This window comes from Canis lupus, chromosome 22, assembly GCF_048164855.1.
Source record: "Canis lupus baileyi chromosome 22, mCanLup2.hap1, whole genome shotgun sequence".
NCBI classification, from domain to species: Eukaryota; Metazoa; Chordata; class Mammalia; order Carnivora; family Canidae; genus Canis; species Canis lupus.
Genome location: NC_132859.1, coordinates 32,171,401 through 32,189,774, shown reverse-complemented (window position 1 = coordinate 32,189,774; position 18,374 = coordinate 32,171,401). Strand labels below are relative to the sequence as shown.

Below are 18,374 nucleotides of genomic sequence, written 5' to 3'. Positions count from 1 at the left end.
TAAGAGTTTCTCCCATAAGCCACATCCATCTATTGGAAAGGAATATATGTTCCATAAATACACCCTAACCCAAGAACTCAGGTAGGGAAATGACTAAGTTGGTACCACTTCCTTCTTGATTCACAGCACCCAAATAAATAGATTTCTTTTTTTTTTTTAAATGCCTGCTGTTCTATCAAACAATATGGGTGGACAGAAAAAACTAAAATAGCCTGCATATTACTCAAGCTAAACCACTCTAGCAACCTCTGGGACAACAAAGAAATGGACAGTAATAAGAATAAAGTGATTTTCTGTGTGGGTGGGAATTTATGTGTGCCTTAGAACATAAAGCTTCTAGGTAAACAAAGATCAGAGCAATAATTAATTCACTGCATTAAAATACAGAAAAAAACTCAGAGCAAAAAATGCAGCAATGCTACTGACCTAATTTAGTGCTATAATGAAGAATTTATATAACTTAATAATTTCAAAGGGATTTTAGTAATTGCTTTCAAAGAAACTAACACAACCTCAACAAATCATACTTACCTCAATTTTTATTTTTTTTTATTTTTTATTGGTGTTCAATTTACTAACATACAGAATAACCCCCCGTGCCCGTCACCCATTCACCCCCACCCCCTCCCGCCCTCCTCCCCTTCCACCACCCCTAGTTCGTTTCCCAGAGTTAGCAGTCTTTACGTTCTGTCTCCCTTTCTGATATTTCCCACACATTTCTTCTCCCTTCCCTTATATTCCCTTTCACTATTATTTATATTCCCCAAATGAATGAGAACATATAATGTTTGTCCTTCTCCGACTGACTTACTTCACTCAGCTACCTCAATTTTTAAAATTTAGAACTGAGAATTAAAATGATCTTGATGAAATAACACACCCTTCAGGAATATAGTTTGAACCTTTTTTGTCAAAGATTTAAACACAAAACTTTATTTAGTTTACATTACTAATAAAAATACATGCACATGCATGTGCACACACACCTTTTTTTAAAAAAAGATTTTATTTATTCATGAGAGAGAGAGAGAGAGAGAGAGGCAGAAACACAGGCAGAGGGGAGAAGCAGGCTCCATGCCAGGAGCCCGACGCGGAACTCGATCCCGGAACTCCAGGATCACGCTCTGGGCCGAAGGCAGGCGTCAAACCACCGAGCCACCAGGGATCCCCATAAATAATAACAATAATAAAATAGTAATCTAAATCCCCAAGCATTCAACATGACACAGCAGTATCGATATTTTACCTAAATAGCTAAATTAAACAATCATGTTCACCAGAAAGATCATGACAATATTAATTTCAGTGAAGACTCTCCCATACACATAAAAGCATGAGTATACTAAAAAGAACTTTGTAATGAAAACTTTAGAAGAACAAAAGAAAAATTATGTTGCCCAGACTCACATGCCAACTAAATTTCTAAAGAGCAAGCAAACAGAATGATTTCCACAGCTGCCACAGAGGCTTATGATGGGCAGCATCGTTCGCTTTTCTAACAGTGCTGTTTCCTGAATTAACTTCGAAGGTTTGTGTGGGGAAGCAAGTTTACTAATAAATTCTCTCAGAAGCTGAGTACTATATTTCATTCCCAGCTACTGGGAAATTTATCCAACTATTTTATATAGTTTAAAAGAAGTTAAATCTGCTAAAATTCAAGATGAAGACATCAAATGTGATCAAAAGTAACATGTTCAGGAGCTCATACTTTTGTAAAACAGAAAAAAGGAGAGCACTTAAACCTAAAACCGCTTCCCACTAGACCAGTGTCAAGTTATCTGGAAATGCCATTTCTCCCTATTTTAACTCTTTCTATACCTATCTTCCTCAATTCCCTTTGGCTATCTCACTAAATCTCTGAATTTTTGGCTTTCTGTTCACATAGTGTATCCTTAATAAACCTCTACCTTTTATTTCTTTGGAATTGTACTATTTTAAAGTTAAATAAAGCCTATCCCTTAAATTGTCCTTTGCTATTTCACAACAAATTGTTCTTAAATAAGATGTGTTGACAATGGCCAAGTTATATGAAATCATAAACCACTTAGGCAGTGCTGGCTTATCCCTTTTATTAACAAATTTCTTTTTAACATGGTCATTTAGGGGCGCCTGGGTGGCTTGGTTGGTTGGGCAGCCAACTCTTGATTTCAGCTCGGGTCATGATTTTGGGGTCCTGGAATCAGGCCCCACATCTGACTCCATGCTCAGTGGGGAGTCTGCTTGAGGTTTCTCTCTCTTCCTTCCCCTCTGTCCCTCCCAACTACTTGCATTCTCTAAAATAAATAAATCTTAAAAACAAAACAAAACCAAAAACACCAACATAGTCATTTACTTACTGACATATCATGAGACCTAAGAAAAAGTGTCTTAAAGAAATTAACAGAGTCCCTAACTCCCTATACGACTTTGTATAATTACTTAGAGAATAATCTGGCTATACCCTACCTTTCCAACTTCTCTTTTTCTTACTCCCATCCTCTCTTCTAATTTCCACTTACCCTTCAAAACCCAGCTCACAACTTCTTGGTCACTCCTTCCCAGCCAAGATCAAACACTCCCCCTCACCTCTATAAAATCTCATAACAGCCTATGATTTCCTTTAGAACAACATAATGTCTTGAATCAGAAGTTTGTGAATAGAAATTTAATTTTTTTGGTTTTTTGAGAGAGTGAGAGTATGTGCAAGCAGGGGAGGAGGGGGGAGCAGAGGAAGAATCCTAAGCAGTCAAGTAGGGTCCACATCCAGGCCTAGTATGGGTGGGCTGGATCTCACAACCCTAAGATCATGACCTGAGCCAAAATCAAGAGTCAGGTGTTTAACCAACTGAGCCACCCAGAGGCCCCGTGAACAAGAATTTTAAACAAGGTCAAATAAACCTTACATATAAATTTAAGTCAATATGCTGGATTTTAGTTAATTATTACCCCCACACTGGACCACATATTTCTTGAGAATAGAGGCTCTTTGATTCATGAATCCCTAGTCACTTACACTAACCAGCACAGACTAGCATCTCAAACATTGGCTACTGGGACTCCTCTATCAGTACTTCACAAACATGTACTTTACTTATACCTCTAAAAACACAGGACAACCAGATATCCCCTAAATCCCGGATTAATATCTCCGTGACTCTGCTCATGTTATTCCCTACTACCTGAAATCTTGTTTCATCTTCCTATCATTTACTTCATGGATCTTCCGCTGCCTTCAAAATCCCCCACGTGAAAAAACACTGCTTATTTCATGACCTTTTATCAACCTTCAAGGTTCAGCAACCTGTCACAACCTCTTTAAAGTCTGCCTAGCTTCCTTCTGTCAAAATTATCTCTCTTCTACACAATTTCAGGTCATTTTTGATGTAAACATCAGTTGAAGTGCTTAATAAAATGCAATTTGTATTAGGGTCTAATCAGATGCAAAGATGAATCTCCTTACCTAAAGCAAAGCTCCCTTGGACCAAGTTTTTCATCTTCATTCATTACCTGTCCCTCTCCCCCACCCCACCAATACATGCCTAGAAAATTTTATTATAAGCACTCCATAAACGTATTTAAATAAATGCCTAGCTAACCATTCTGCAGCATGATAGTATAAAATGTAAAGGTTCTACAATCAAAATATGAATAAAAGAAACAATTTTATTGACATTTTTAAATTCATAAACACCTCTCAGTGCCTTTAAAAATCAGCTTATTTCCTTAAGAAACATTAACTTTTAAGGTTCATCTGACTATATAGTTTGTCTGCTATAAAGGAAGGCTTAGAGGGAGAGGGAAAAGCAAATTCCCCACCAAGCATGGAGCCTGACACAGGGCTCGATCCCAGGACTCTGAGAATATGACTGGAGCCAAACTCAGGTGCTTTACTGACTAAGCCACCCCAGGCACACCTTAAATTTTTATTATTTATATATTATAAACTTATAATCACATATTACATATAATATAGACTAATCTTTTTATATGCATCTCTTCATATTGCTATATACTTTGTCCATTTTTATAGGATACACAACCATCCAATGAAAAGATTAATCATAACTTAGCTATTTCTCTTCATTTAATATTGTCTATGTTCAAATTTTCACTGTTACATGCATTAGTCTTTACTTTTAATTATTTTCCATAAACTAGAGTCACTCATGTTAAATTACTGAATTAAAGGTTATAATCGACATTTCTATTTCTACTAAAGCACAGTGCCAACCAACATCATGCTTCAATGACAGCTGTATCTTTTATGGTACTCCAGCAACGTCATTTCATCAGCACTGTGTATGATTCCTTCTTGTTTAAAATCACCTTTCTTAGGGGCACCTAGGTGGCTCAATGGTTGAGCATCTGCCTCTAGCTCAGGTTATGATCCCAGGGTCCTGAAATCAAGTCCCACATCGGGCTCCCCACAGGAAGCTTGCTTCTCCCTCTACCTAGGTCTCTGCCTCTCTCTGTCTCTCATAAATAAATAAATAAAATCTTAAAAAAATAAAAATAAAATCACCTTTCCTAGATTCTTAGGAAGCTTAAACATTTTCCATATACTTATTTACTAAGTCTATTTCCTTTGTGAACTGTGTTTTTGTACTATGTATGCCCATTTACCTATCATAGTCATCATGGTTTTCTTGCTGGTCTGTCATCCTCTGCCTGTCTCATTTACTGTGAATACATTTGCTACTTGTTACCTGCCCCCTTGAGACTATTTTTTTCCTCCCTCTCCACCAATACACATCTTTTTAAGCACGGTAGTGTACAATTTTATCCAAATTACTTGTTTTTTCTTTGCCATTTCTCCTATCACTTCTATAAGATATTCCCAAAATCTTTTTACTACTAGTTTTATTTTTCTTTTATATTTAACCCTCTAACTCACAGGTAAGGAATGTGTCAACTCTGCATGCTCCCATAGAACCTTTCTCTTTAAGCATTCGATAAATGTTTCTTAAACATTCCAATAAAAGATAAATTGAAAAAAATATTACACATTACTATAATTCTACTAGTCTCTTTCTAGGCTACTCAGCCAATCAATATAGATACCAAAGTGAAATAACACTCTATAATGAAGGAGAAGACAATGGTGCAGAATTGGTTTCTTTCTGAGAATATAAATCATGTTTTAAAAAGTGTTTTTGTTGGCAAACCCAATTTTTTAAAAGATTTTATTTATTTATTCATGAGAGACACAGAAAGAGAGGCACAAGGCAGAAGGAGGGGAAGCAGGCTCCATGCAAGGAGTCCAATGCGGGACTCGATCCCGACAATCCAGGATCACGCACTGAGCCAAATGTAAACGCTCAATCGCTGAACCACCCAGGTGTCTCACAAACCCAATTTTAATGTCTATGGTTAAGTCATACAAATTCTTTTTTTGCACACATACCCTGCAGAGTAGCAAGCTAGATAATACTGTGTTATTCATTTTTCTAAGTCATAGTCCTCAGATCTGTTATTCAGAGTTCTTTACTGTGGAGTGAAGCACTACTGAATAATTTATTACAATTCTCACCATAACACTGCTATATAATAATTCACAGACACAATACAACCACTTTTATTATAATGATACCTTGGTAGTTTGTTTGGAGGGTTTTTTTTGTCAGTCATCAACTCTTCAAGAGAAAAATATGTATGTCTATACAATTTATAGATTTAAACAACCAAGATATTGCCTAGTAAAAAGACAAGCTTTATTCCTCTTTTCCAGCTTGAGTAATTGAATTTTATTTTGTTGCAGAGAAACAATCAGGCCAAAAAGCCTACTACAAACAAAAACATAATACATGTGGCCCCTTGGATTATATAGCACATTTATGCAGAGTACCTGTCAATATAATTTGCATTCGAAGACCTATAAAAACATTGTTAAAATGACAGCTGTGAAAATTAATCTGAGTAGTGAGGTTGGCAGCACAGGTTTTATTTCATTCTAATGGTTACAGCTTTTACCTATAAATATATGGGTAAGGCAAAAAATTACTCCTAACTCTATCCTATGTATTTTGGAAAAGTTGTACCTCCTAATACATAAATAGTCCAGAGAGATAATCAGGATTTTAAAATCTTTTCTGTTTACCTACAAAAGGGAAACCTGTAGGAATACTGTTTTCATATACAACTGGCCCTTGGATGACACAGATTTGAACTGTGCAGGTCCACTGATAACATGGATTTTTTTTCATTAAATACAGTTCAATACTGTAAATATATTTTCTCTTCCTTATGATTTACTTAGTAACATTTTTCCTCTAGCTTCCTTTATTATAAGAGCACAGCATATAATACATATAACACACAAAACACATGTTGTATGTTACTGGTAAGGTTTCCAGTCAAGAGTAGGCTATTAGTTTCGGGGGAGTCAAAAATTACACAGATCTTCAAACCAGTGACCTGATTTTATAACCACAAGTTTGTATCTCTTAATCCCCTTTACCTATTTCACCCATCCCCCCATGTCTTTCCACAGGCAACCACCAAAGTGTTTTGTATTTACGAGTCTGTTTTTGTTTCCTCATTTGTTTTTTAGATTCCATGCATAAATGTGCAATCATACAGTATTTGTCTTTCTCTGACTTACTTCACCTAGCATAATATACTCTAGGTCCATCTATGTTGACACAAAAAGCAAGATTTCATCCTTTTCTAAGGCTGAGTAATATTCTATTGTATATATACCACTCCTTCATTATCTATTCATATGTCGATAAACACTTAGGTTGTTCTCACCTCTTGGCTATTGAAATAATGCTGCAATAAACATAGGGGTCATATACCTTGAGGCCGGTATCACTATAAACTTCCCTTACAACAGTTTTTGCTGCATATCAAAGGTTTTGAACTGTTGTTTTCTATTTCCATTTTTCTCCAGGTATTTTATTTCCTCTTTGATTTCTTTGTTAGCTTACTGGCTCTTCAATAGCATGTTGTTTAGCATCCACGTGTTTGTGTTTTTTTCTTGCAACTGACTTCTAGTTTTCTACTCTTGTAGTCAGAAAAGATGCTTGATAGGATTTTAATCTTCTTAAATTTATCAAGACTTGTTTTGGGGCCTAATATCTAATCTATCCTAGAGAATGTTCCATGTGCACTTGAAAAGAATGTGTATTCTGCTGCATTTGGATAGAATGTTCTATACACGTCTATTAAATCCATCTGGTCTATGGAACACCTGGGTAGCTCAGCGGTTGGGTGCCTGCCTTCGGCCCAGCGCGTGATCCTGGAGTCCCTGGATCAAGCCCACATCAGGCTCCCTGCATGGAACCTGCTTCTCCCTCTACCTGTGTCTCTGTCTCTTTCTCTGTGTCTCTCATGAATAAATAAATAAAATCTTAAAAAAAAAAATCCATCTGGTCTACTGTGTCATTCAAAGTTATTGTTTCCTTATTGATTTTCTGTCCAAATGATCTACTCCTTCATTTAAGTTGAGTATTAAAGTCCCCTACTATTATTGTATTATGGCCAATTTCTCCTTTTATATCTGTTAAAAATTTGCTTTATATATTTAGGTTCTCCTAAGTTGGGTGCATAAATGTTTACATTATATGCTCTTATTGGATTAATCCATTTATCATTACATAATGCCCTTCTTTGTCTCTTTTTACAGTATTTGTTATAAAGTCTATTTTGCCTTATATATGTATTGCTATCCTTTTTTTTTTTCACTTTTACCTGAAATATCTTTATCTATCTCTTCAATTTAAGTCTGTATGTGTCCCTAGGTCTGAAGTGATTCTCTTGCAGACTGCAAAAAGACCAAGATTTATTTTGGGGTTTTTTTAGTTCATTCAGTTACCCTATGTCTTTTGAATGAAGCACTTACTCCATTTACATTTAAAGTAAATATTGATAGATATATCCTTATTGCCCTTCTGTTATTTTATGGTTGTTTGTGTAAGATCTTCTCTTTTCCTCTCTTCTTCTCTTGTTCTCTTCCCCCTTGTGAGTTCATGAGTTTCCTTAATGTTATACTTAGATTGCTTTCTCTTTATTTTTCGTGTATCCATTACAGGTTTTTAGTTACTATGAGGCTCATATATAATATCCTGTGTATATAGCAGTCTATGTATTAAGATGGTGGTTGCTTAAAGTTCAAGTACATTCCAAAAACACTGGATTTTTACTACCCCCACACATACCTTCTGTATATATTGTCATGTTTTACATATTCTTATGTATCCCTTAACACATTTTTGTTGATTTTACTACTTTTATCCTTTAAACTTCATACTACTTTCATCCTTTAAACCTCACTATAATTACTAGGGAAAGTTGTCTTTTCATAATTTCCTTACTTCCCTAGTTATGGTCTTTTCTTTTCTGCTTAAAGAAGTCCCTTTTATATTTCTTGTAAGTTTAGGTTGTTTTGTTATTGTTGTAGTTTAAGGTTAGTGATGATGAACTCCTTTAATTTTTGATCATCTAGAAACTCTCTCTCCTTCAACTCTGAATATCTTTTCTGGGTAGACATTCCTAGTTTTAGGTTTTTTCCTTTCACTTTAGAATGTATCATGCCACTCCGTTCCAGCTTGCAAAGTTTTTGCAAAAAATAAACAAACTGATAGCCTTATTGAGTTTCCTTTATACCTAGCTACTTGTTTTTCTCTTACTGCTTTTAAGATTCTCTCCTTACCTTTAATTTTTGATGTTTTATTTTTCACATGTCTTGATGTAGACTTTCCTGGGTTCATCTTATTTGGAGTTCTCCCTGCTTCCTGGGCCTGAATGTCTGCTTTTCCCTCTAGTTTAGCAAAGTGTACAGCTATTATTTCTTCAAACACACTTTCTGCCTCTGTCTGTTTTCCTTCTGAGGCCCCTATAATGCAAGTGTTAGTATGTTGGTGTATTCCCAGAAGCCCCTTAACCTATCCTCAAATTTTTCATTATTTCTTCTTTTCAGCTTGGGTTCTTCCCATTACCCCATCTTCCAGATTGCTGATCTGTTGGTCTGCATGCTCTAATCTACCGTTGATTACTTTCGAATATATTTTTCATCTTAGTTACTATATTCTTCAGCTCTGGTTGGTTTTTTTTTTCCTTTCTCTCTCTCTCTGTTGAAGTCCTCACTGAGTTTATCCACTCTTTTCTCAAGTTCGGTGAGTATCTTAACTTTGAACTCTTTTTCAGGTAGACTGCTTACCTATCTTTCATTTTTGTCTTTCATTTGAAACATACTCCTTTGTCTCATTTTGTGGGACTGTTTCTACACAGGTAGGTAGGTCAGCTAGATCTCCTGATCTTAAAAGTAGTGGCTTTATACAGAAGGTGTCCTGTGGTGCTCAAGAGCACAATCTCTCCCCTTGTCACTAGACCATGCACTCCAGGGTGTCCCCTGTGTGGACTGCATTGAACCCTGTTCTGATTGTGCTGCAACTGCCATGGGCACTTAGTGGACTGGGCTGGTCCTCAGACTGGGTGTCTGCAATGACCAGCCAAAACCATTATGGGTGCACTGGTTAACAGGCATGGCTGGCTGAGAGGCCCAATTCTAGCTGCTGCACACATGATAACATGGGGGGCCAGCCACCAGAGAGGAGTATTGGATATTAGTGCTGGCTCCCCACCTCCCTGACAGGAGTAGGTTTGGAGGGGTGCCAGTCCCAGCTGCGGCTGCTCACCAAATGTGGCAGGGTGGTATTTGCTTTGAGTGGATACTAGTCCCCATGGAGGCTACCTGTCAGCTATGGCAGGGCAGGAGCTGTTTTGCTGGGGTATCTGCTGTGACAGAAGGGTTTGAGTGGGACAAGTCTGCAGGGGAACACCAGGGTTGGGCAAGCAATGCCAACAACACAGATGGAGAGTGTCAGAACCCCAACCAGTGTCCAGCCAGCGAGGAAGGAAGGTAAGAAAAACAGCACCTGCCAGCACTCTGTTCTTACAGAAAGCTCCCACAGATCCTTGTCCCTCTAGTACACACTCTAAAATTAATCAGTAAATCTCCTTCACATTTAATTAACCCTGGCACTTTTCAAACTACTTTTTGAGCTGGATCTCCACTGAGTGATACAACACACTGACCCTCTGTTTCCTGCAGCCCTCCAGCTACCCCAGGATTAAGTCACTGATTTTTAAAGCCAGACATTATGGGGGTTCATCTTGTCAATGCAGATCTCTAAGGCAGATCTCTAATGCCTAATGTGGAGCTTGATCCCCTGCCACCTCAGGGAGGACCTTCAAGAGTCTCTATAATGGCTCTCCCACTTGTAGGTCGTCACACTGGGGGTCTGGATCCCAATCACATCTGGCTTCTTCTACTATTCTAAATGTGGCTTCCTCTTTGTGTCTTTAGCTGTGGAAGATCTGCTCTGCTGGTTGTATTTCACCTAACTGTTGCTTCATGGTGTGTCTATGGGAAGAAGTGAGCTCAGGATCCTCCTACTCTGCCATCTTCCCCTGCTCTCTAATATCAAGTATCCTTTAAGTTTCCAAGACTGAGTGCTTTTAAAAATACAGAGAGGATGTTTTTTAACTTTATGGCAAATTTAAGACACAGGATAATTATTTAAATGTAAAGATATGATTTATTGCCCAACTACTGCCTAAAAGGGTATCAGCAGCTTCTAAGAGACCTTGTACAAACAATTAGGCCATTAAAATATAAAATGAAAAGTAAACCCAGAAAACAATGGTTCTTTATCTTAACGGCAAAGAGTGGAGGTCACTAAGCATTTGATAAAAGCCAAAGATACTCCACCAGATTGTCATATGCACAAAAACAATTTTACCTATCATTTCAGAGGGTGATGGTGATACACAGAGAGGGGATTAAAAACTCCTGCCACAGAGAACTAGAAAAGAAATTTTCCATCCAAAAGCCTAGACTAATAAAGTTACTGTAATTAAAATGAAATCTAACTCCAAACTTCCTTGCAGCCCAAGCAAATAAAAAACATGATGGGCTAAATAATTCTCAATGGCTAATAGAAGGAAGTGTGCTAGGTCGTAAGGAAACTTTTGTCTAAACTAAATCTTCAAAGAATTTGTCACATGAATTCTTATAAAGGGAACACTAAACATTATATAAGACAATGCATTCAAAAATATTATAGGAGATGAAGTAATTTTTTTATGTAACTGCATCTTAAAAAGATTGATAAAATATGAGGGAATGATACAGGTTCCCCATTACCCAAAAGCAGAGCATTCCTATGAAAACTTTTATAAGCAGAAACGGTATAAAGTGAAGAGCAATTACCATTAATTGATATAGAAAAATTGCTGAGTGTTCCTAGACCACCCCCTCCCAAAGAACACCCTGTCTTAGGTTTTTCTGATACCTTATAATGTATCTTGCTAACAGATGCACAAAATAACGTGAAATAAAACAGTCAAAGAGTTTAAAGCTATGGCAACTCTGATGCTGGGTATTGTTCCCCAGGAAGGTGTTTGGCTAGGCCTATCATTGCGTGGGGTGTGTGCTGCCTCTACAGAGGGGCTCAATGCAAAACAAACACTGAACACTATTTTTTGCTTTTCACCTTTTTTTTTTTCCATAAAAGCAAAAATCCTCTTGAGATATCTGTTAGTGAAAACAGGTACTTATGGAGGTCTTTCACAAAAGTGGAATGGCATAATGCAAATGTTCAAATGGCAGTGGAGGGAGAGAGGTACCACCTGTACTAAAATATAGAACTAACTAGCTTACTGATGATCTGGTCTGATATAAGATTAGAAATGAGGTTATAACCACTCTCCAATTTCATGCCTCTGGTAAAAATGAGAAAATTTTTGCTAACTTAGTCTCAATCCTCAAAGAAGCAACTTTCCATAAACCAGAGTGGGCATTGGAAAGCTTTGTATGTGACACAAGAATGTAAGAGATCAGAACAGAAGACAAGTTAAGAGTATAGGAAATGGAGCCAGTTTGAATTTGAATCCTGACTCATCTATTTTAATAGCTATGTGCCTTTCTGACTGTGACTATACTGCAGGTTCTCATCTGCAAGGTTGTCATAACAACAGTCCTTACTCGAAATAGAGCTGTTGAGAATCTAATGAGTTTATATAAAGCACTTAGAATAGTGTTTATTGACCCACCTACAATTGTGAAGATTAAACAGCATTAAACAGGGTCTGACATATAACTTATTAGCTACTAGGCAATTCCTCAAGAATGTATATTTTTAAAACTTTAGATTAATGTTAAAGCCTTTTTAACCATCAGATTTAATGAAAATGACCAGCTTTTTATTTAATGTATTTATATCAAGATCTCTAGAATCCCTTATTTTGGCTAATTTAACTACAACTATCCTGAATCAATCCCTTCCTTCCCACTTGTTCTCTGTGGCCAAAATTTTAAGAAGCTGGAAAGTACATTAACCAGCCTTTAAAGAAAACTGATTGATTAAAGAATTATTTATCTATATCTTACTTAATATTTTTTTTTAAGATTTATTTATTTTAGAGAGAGAGAGACAGAGTGCAGGGAGGGGGCAGAGGGAGAGGGAGAGAGAAACTCAAGCAGATTCCACACGGAGCACAGAGCTCAACAGAAAGCTTGATCCCACACCCCTGAGATGCTTAACCAACTGCGCCACCCAGGCACCCTTGAATGTTCAGCCATTTATTCTCAAATGTTTCCATTTGCTTCAGCTCTGTTGATCTAGTTAATCTTTAATGCATGTGAAAGTATAGCAATGTTACATCTTACTCCAGAATTAGGTTCTAAAGTCATTGTAAAAGGCAAAAATTGCCCAGTCAAAATTAAAATTACCTCTGAATATCTCTCAAGTCAGCCTATAAATTATTATCGTTCAGTAAGGCCAAAACAGTCAGTTTTCCTCTAGCACTGTTCAGATACCTGTCCATTCAGCTGAATATAGATGAAATAGCCTATCTGTTCAAGAATGCCAGACTCACACTCAGGAGAGGGAGTTGTTCATACTATGAAACACAATCAAGAAGTGAAAGAACATCTTCCAACTCTGAGAAACACACATTCACTTTCAGAAAGACAGGAATGGCTGAATGACTCCCCTATACTCTTTAAACTTTATTTCTCCCAAACAGGCTCCCTCCCTTCTCTAAGGGACATTAAGCATACATACTCAGGATCCCAGCGGTTTGGCGCCTGCCTTTGGCCCGGGGCGCGATCCTGGGGACCCGGGATTGAGTCCCATGTCGGGCTCCCGGTGCATGGAGCCTGCTTCTCCCTCTGCCTGTGTCTCTGCCTCTCTCTCTCTCTCTCTCTCTCTGTGTGACTATCATAAATAAAGAAAAAAATATTTTAAAAAAAAGCATACATACTCAAATTACAGAAGTTAAAGCAAGAGGCAATGCATGTGAGATAATGTTTGCATTAAAAATTCTAAAAGTGGTTCTGATGCCATGCAACTTCAATGTTTATGTCTTACATTTTAACTGTATAATGCAGCACAATCTTTTTTGAGTTTCCATATGCAAGCTGATCAGATGTTTTTGTGCTGAATGTTCTAAATTTTAATGTTCCATTTAGCTGGCAGAACTCATATTCTGTGGAACAACTCAGAAGTTCACCTGTTCCCCTTAACCCCTATCAGGGATTATAGTGGGGAATTAAGCCGTACGTAGTCTTAGGGAAATTCCAGAGAAATTCCTTTCCTATCTGTAAAAGAGAGAGAACACCAGTGTGGATATGGGGTAATTCAGACCATGTTACCTAATGAGTATTCCCATATTCAAAAAGATCAGACGTCGGTCATTAAGGCAATCAGCTGATCAAAGCATCTACAGAAATGTGCGAAGCTGGGGTACATGAGGGCAATGAATAATTGTTTTGATTTTTTTTTAAAAGTATTCAACTAACTGCCAAAAAAGGGAAACATGATCTGTACTTCTGCAATAGAGAGAAATGAGGATAAAAATTATTTGAATTGGGAACCAGAGGCAAAAATACACGTGCTTGGCATTTGCAATGGATTCTACTAAAGCTCTATGCTAACCAAAATTTTTACATGGCAATAGTATCCTTTTAAAATACAACACTAAAATGTTTACAAATTAGAGTTGCTGTTTGGGTAAAAGACAGAAAAACAGGGATCCCTGGGTGGCGCAGCGGTTTAGCGCCTGCCTTTGGCCCAGGGCGCGATCCTGGAGACCCGGGATCGAATCCCACGTCGGGCTCCTGGTGCATGGAGCCTGCTTCTCCCTCTGCCTGTCTCTGCCTCTCTCTCTCTCTCTGTGACTATCATAAATAAATAAATAAATAATTTTTAAAAAAAAGACAGAAAAACAAAATGAACTTAGAAGTGACTTTTTACAAGTTACTGTTTCTCTTTAATAAAAGGAGTAATGTCAGTAGATGTATTTAGTAGAAGGAGTAAATTTCAGTAGAATTATTTTATAAATTAATTTCTGGAGGAGAGGTACAGTGAGAAGAGCCTTTACAAATGAGCCTCAAAATTCAGCTCACCTTCAATGAGATGCCTTTTCAATACTCTGAAAGAATTCTTTAGGCTCAAATATCTTTGTTTTTAAAGCAAAAGATATTTGCTTTAAAAATCTCTACTTTAAATTCAGATAATAATTAGATATTACATAGTTGAATAGATACGTAGCGATTCTGTTACGTAGATAACAGAACAGTAATACAAACCCAGTCAAGTTTTATAATATTTTAGCAATTAATAAATTATTTTACGTATTTTCATTGGGAACTGTTTTGAAAAAAGGAAAAAATAATATAAAGTCTAGAAGGTCTCCTCTCTGGTTATTTTTCACTTAATAATTAGTGACTGAGTGCCCAGTAAGTGCCAGGCAAAGATCTAGGTGCTTTGTTATACAGTCTCATGTAATTCCTGGGGAAGACACACATATATGACTATAACTTAACAAGAAAAAAAGATTTAATAAAATGTTTCATTTTAATTGATTATAACCAAGTAGTCTATGCTCAGAATTTACTTTATGGCCCATTTGCAACAACTTGTGAGTATACGTTCACCTGAAACTTCTTGCTCCTCCTTTTGAAATCTGCCTTTTATTTATCTATTCATCCATTCATTTAACTATAATTGCCCAACCATGCACATAACAGTTGGGAAGTAGAATGAAAGATGTACCTATGTAAATAGGCAAAGAGAGTTCCTGAATTTAAAGAGGCAAGGTTTTTCCTCACTTTAAAAAGGTCAAGAAATAACAAAACCAATTATATGGTAGATCTAATGAAAGGTTTAAGCTGCTCAGATAACAGATATGAAAGTGCTCTTTAAAACCGTAAAACGTTATTCTACTATAATACATAATTACTAAACAATTTGCTTGATTACTCTAATGACTTCAATAATTCATGTTATTATTATGAATATCAAGAGTCCCCTGCTAACCTGAATTGGTATATTTGAGAACCAACTAAGGCCTGTAATACTTTTTTTGTTAAGTTTAGTTGTAGCATTTAATTAAAGATATTCAATATTATCAATTCAGTCAAGCTTCAAGAAATTATATCCTTTTAGGTTTTCTAGTCATTTATTATGATTTAGTAAAAAGAAAATGGGACTTAAAGGGCTTAAGGATGGGACACCTGGGTGGCTCAGCAGTTGAGCATCTGCCTTTGGCTCAGGGTGTGATACCGCAATCCTGGGATGGAGTCCCACATCAGGCTCCCTGCATGGAGCCTGCTTCTCCCTCTGCCTCTGTCTCTGCCTTTCTCTGTTTCTCATGAATAAATAAAATCTTAAATAAATAAATAAATAAATAAATAAATAAATAAATAAATAAATAAATAAATAAAGGGTTTAGAGATTTAGGTTTTGAGTGTTGGCTTTATGCAACCTTCAGCAATGTAAACTCCTTGAGATTCAATTTCCCCATCTGTACAATGAAAGTGATACCTACCTGGAACAGATGTTGTGAAGACTAAATAAATAATATGACAATATTCAGCAAAATGTCTATCACATATGAGATCACATTATTTCCTTTTGCCTTCTTTCAAACAAAATATAATATATAATCAGTTACATTATCCTTTTTTACTGGACAATAAATCCTCTGTGGGGTTTTTCCTTTTATGAAACCCTCCACTTTTATGTAAATTAACTGTAATCTCCATATTTTCATCATCATCTCCCTTTTTTGTGTGTGTTCCCAAAGTGACTGAAACATTGGGTAAGCACTTTTACTAGACCATAATAAATAGATCCAAAGGGTATTTTCATTTACAAATTTATTTACATAAAAGGAAAACAAGGAGTAGTATCTGAAATAGGACTTTCCCAGAAAATGTGAGATGGACAAAAGCCTGCACAGTACTGACCCTACCACAAATTTTTATTCTATTTTATTCTATTATTAAAGTAATTATTTGGGGAGCATGGGTGGCTCATTTGGTTAAGTATCTGCCTTTGGCTCAGGTCATGATGCCAGGGGTCCTGGGATCCAGCGGCAAGATGGGCTCCCTGCTTGAGAACCTACTTCTCCCTCTCCTCCCCAAGTGCTCTCTCTTGCTATCTCTCTCTCAAATAAATAAGATCTTTTTAATAAATAAATATTCAAATGTATCATTTTTCTTTGTCTAATTCAGCAAAATCAGAAACAAAAAAAAAATGTATCTTCGAGTATATTTTCATTACCTTTCTAACATTATTCAATGGTCATACAAAAGAGCCAAAAGTCTTGCAGAATCAAAGTATACATAACAATCGTTTCTCCAAGTGAAATTTCAATTATTTTATTATAGTGCATTAGCAATGGCAATTAAACTTAGGCATTTTGGGGGCACCTGGCTTGCTCAATGGGTAGTGCATGCAACTCCTGATCTTGGGGTTGTGATTTTGAGCCCCTGGTTGGCTGCAGAGCTTACTTTAAAAAATAAAATATTTAGGGGCACCTGGGTGGCTCAGTGGTTGAATGTCTGCTTTTGGCTCAGGTCCTGATCCCAGGGTCCTCAGATGGAGTTCCGCATCTGCCTATGTCTCTCTGCCTCTCTCTCTCTCTGTATCTCTCATGAATAAATAAATAAAATCTTTAAAAATAAATAAAATCTTCTTTAAAAAAGGTTTTTTACCACAACGTTGGAGAGGATGTGGAGAAAGGGGAACCCTCCTGCACTGTTGGTGGGAATGTGAACTGGTGCAGCCACTCTGGAAAACTGTGTGGAGGTTCCTCAAAGAGTTAAAAATAGATCTGCCCTATGACCCAGCAATTGCACTGCTGGGGATTTACCCCAAAGATACAGATGCAATGAAACGCCGGGACACCTGTACCCCGATGTTTATAGTGCAATGTCCACAATAGCGAAACTGTGGAAGGAGCCTCGGTGTCCATCGAAAGATGAATGGATAAAGAAGATGTGGTTTAGGGCAGCCCCGGTGGCACAGCAGTTTAGTGCCACCTGCAGCCTGGGGTGTGATCCTGGAGGCCCCGGATCGAGTCCCACATTGGGCTCCCTGCATGGAGCCTGCTTCTCCCCCTGCCTGTGTCTGTGTCTCTGTCTCTGAATAAATAAATCTTAAAAAAAAAAAAAAGAAGAAGAAGATGTGGTTTATGTATACAATGGAATATTACTGCAGCCATTAGAAACGACAAATACCCACCATTTGCTTCAACATGGAGATGGAACTGGAGGGTATTATGCTGAGTGAACTAAGTCAATCGGAGAAGGACAAACATTATACGGTCTCATTCATTTGGGGAATATAAAAAATAGTGAAAGGGAATAAAGGCGAAAGGAGAAAAAATGAGTGGGAAATACCAGAAAGGGAGACAGAACATGAGAGACTCCTAACTCTGCGAAACGAACTAGGGGTGGTGGGCGGGCAGTGGGGGTGACTGGGTGATGGGCACTGAGGGGAGGCACTTGATGGGATGAGCACTGGGTGTTATTCTATATGTTGGCAAATTGAACACCAATAAAAAATAAATTTATAAAAAAATAAAGGTTTTTAAAGAAATTTGGCATTTTAGTTCCTATTATCTGAAAAATATAAGCATGTACTTACAAATTCAAGAGCCACCCAATGAAAGCATTATTACCACTGGCCAGCCTCACACATTGCTGTTATTTACTAATCTTATCTGTATGTTTTCCTCTTGGAAGCATTGTTCTAGTACTCAGCTATAATAAACTTTGTATAGTTAATTATGCTGCTGCACAAACAATAAAGTTGGCCCTCTTCCACTTTGACTGTAAAAATCTTCATTAAGGAGTCTAATGAACACTGTACTTAAAAGTCCACTGCACAGAGATCTGTAACTTATTCAAAAGAAAGTGTATTAGAAAATATACAGAAAACTAGAAACTAATCAATCTTTATATACAAATAATGTATGCTAATATAAATTTGTTAACATATGGTGATAATTACTAAGGATCATTGAATCTTTCTTGGTTAAAATTTCCACACAAAGCATATTTATCTTCAAAGTTTTTTTATTAAAAAAAAACTAAGCCT

General features: G+C 36.9%; 1 protein-coding gene across 10 annotated transcripts in view; it reads right to left on the bottom strand.

Moving 5' to 3' along the window:
* UBE2E2 (ubiquitin conjugating enzyme E2 E2) overlaps nucleotides 1-18,374 on the bottom strand; it is a 471,670-nt gene that overhangs the window by 313,678 nt on the left and 139,618 nt on the right. The window contains exon 1 of one of the 10 annotated variants that reach the window (XM_072792949.1): nucleotides 13,050-18,168. The exons of the other annotated variants lie outside the window; for them this stretch is intronic. The gene's annotated coding sequence lies outside the window, so the exon portion shown is untranslated. Of the gene's footprint in view, nucleotides 1-13,049; nucleotides 18,169-18,374 lie in introns of those variants that run through there. 10 annotated transcript variants of the gene reach the window in all.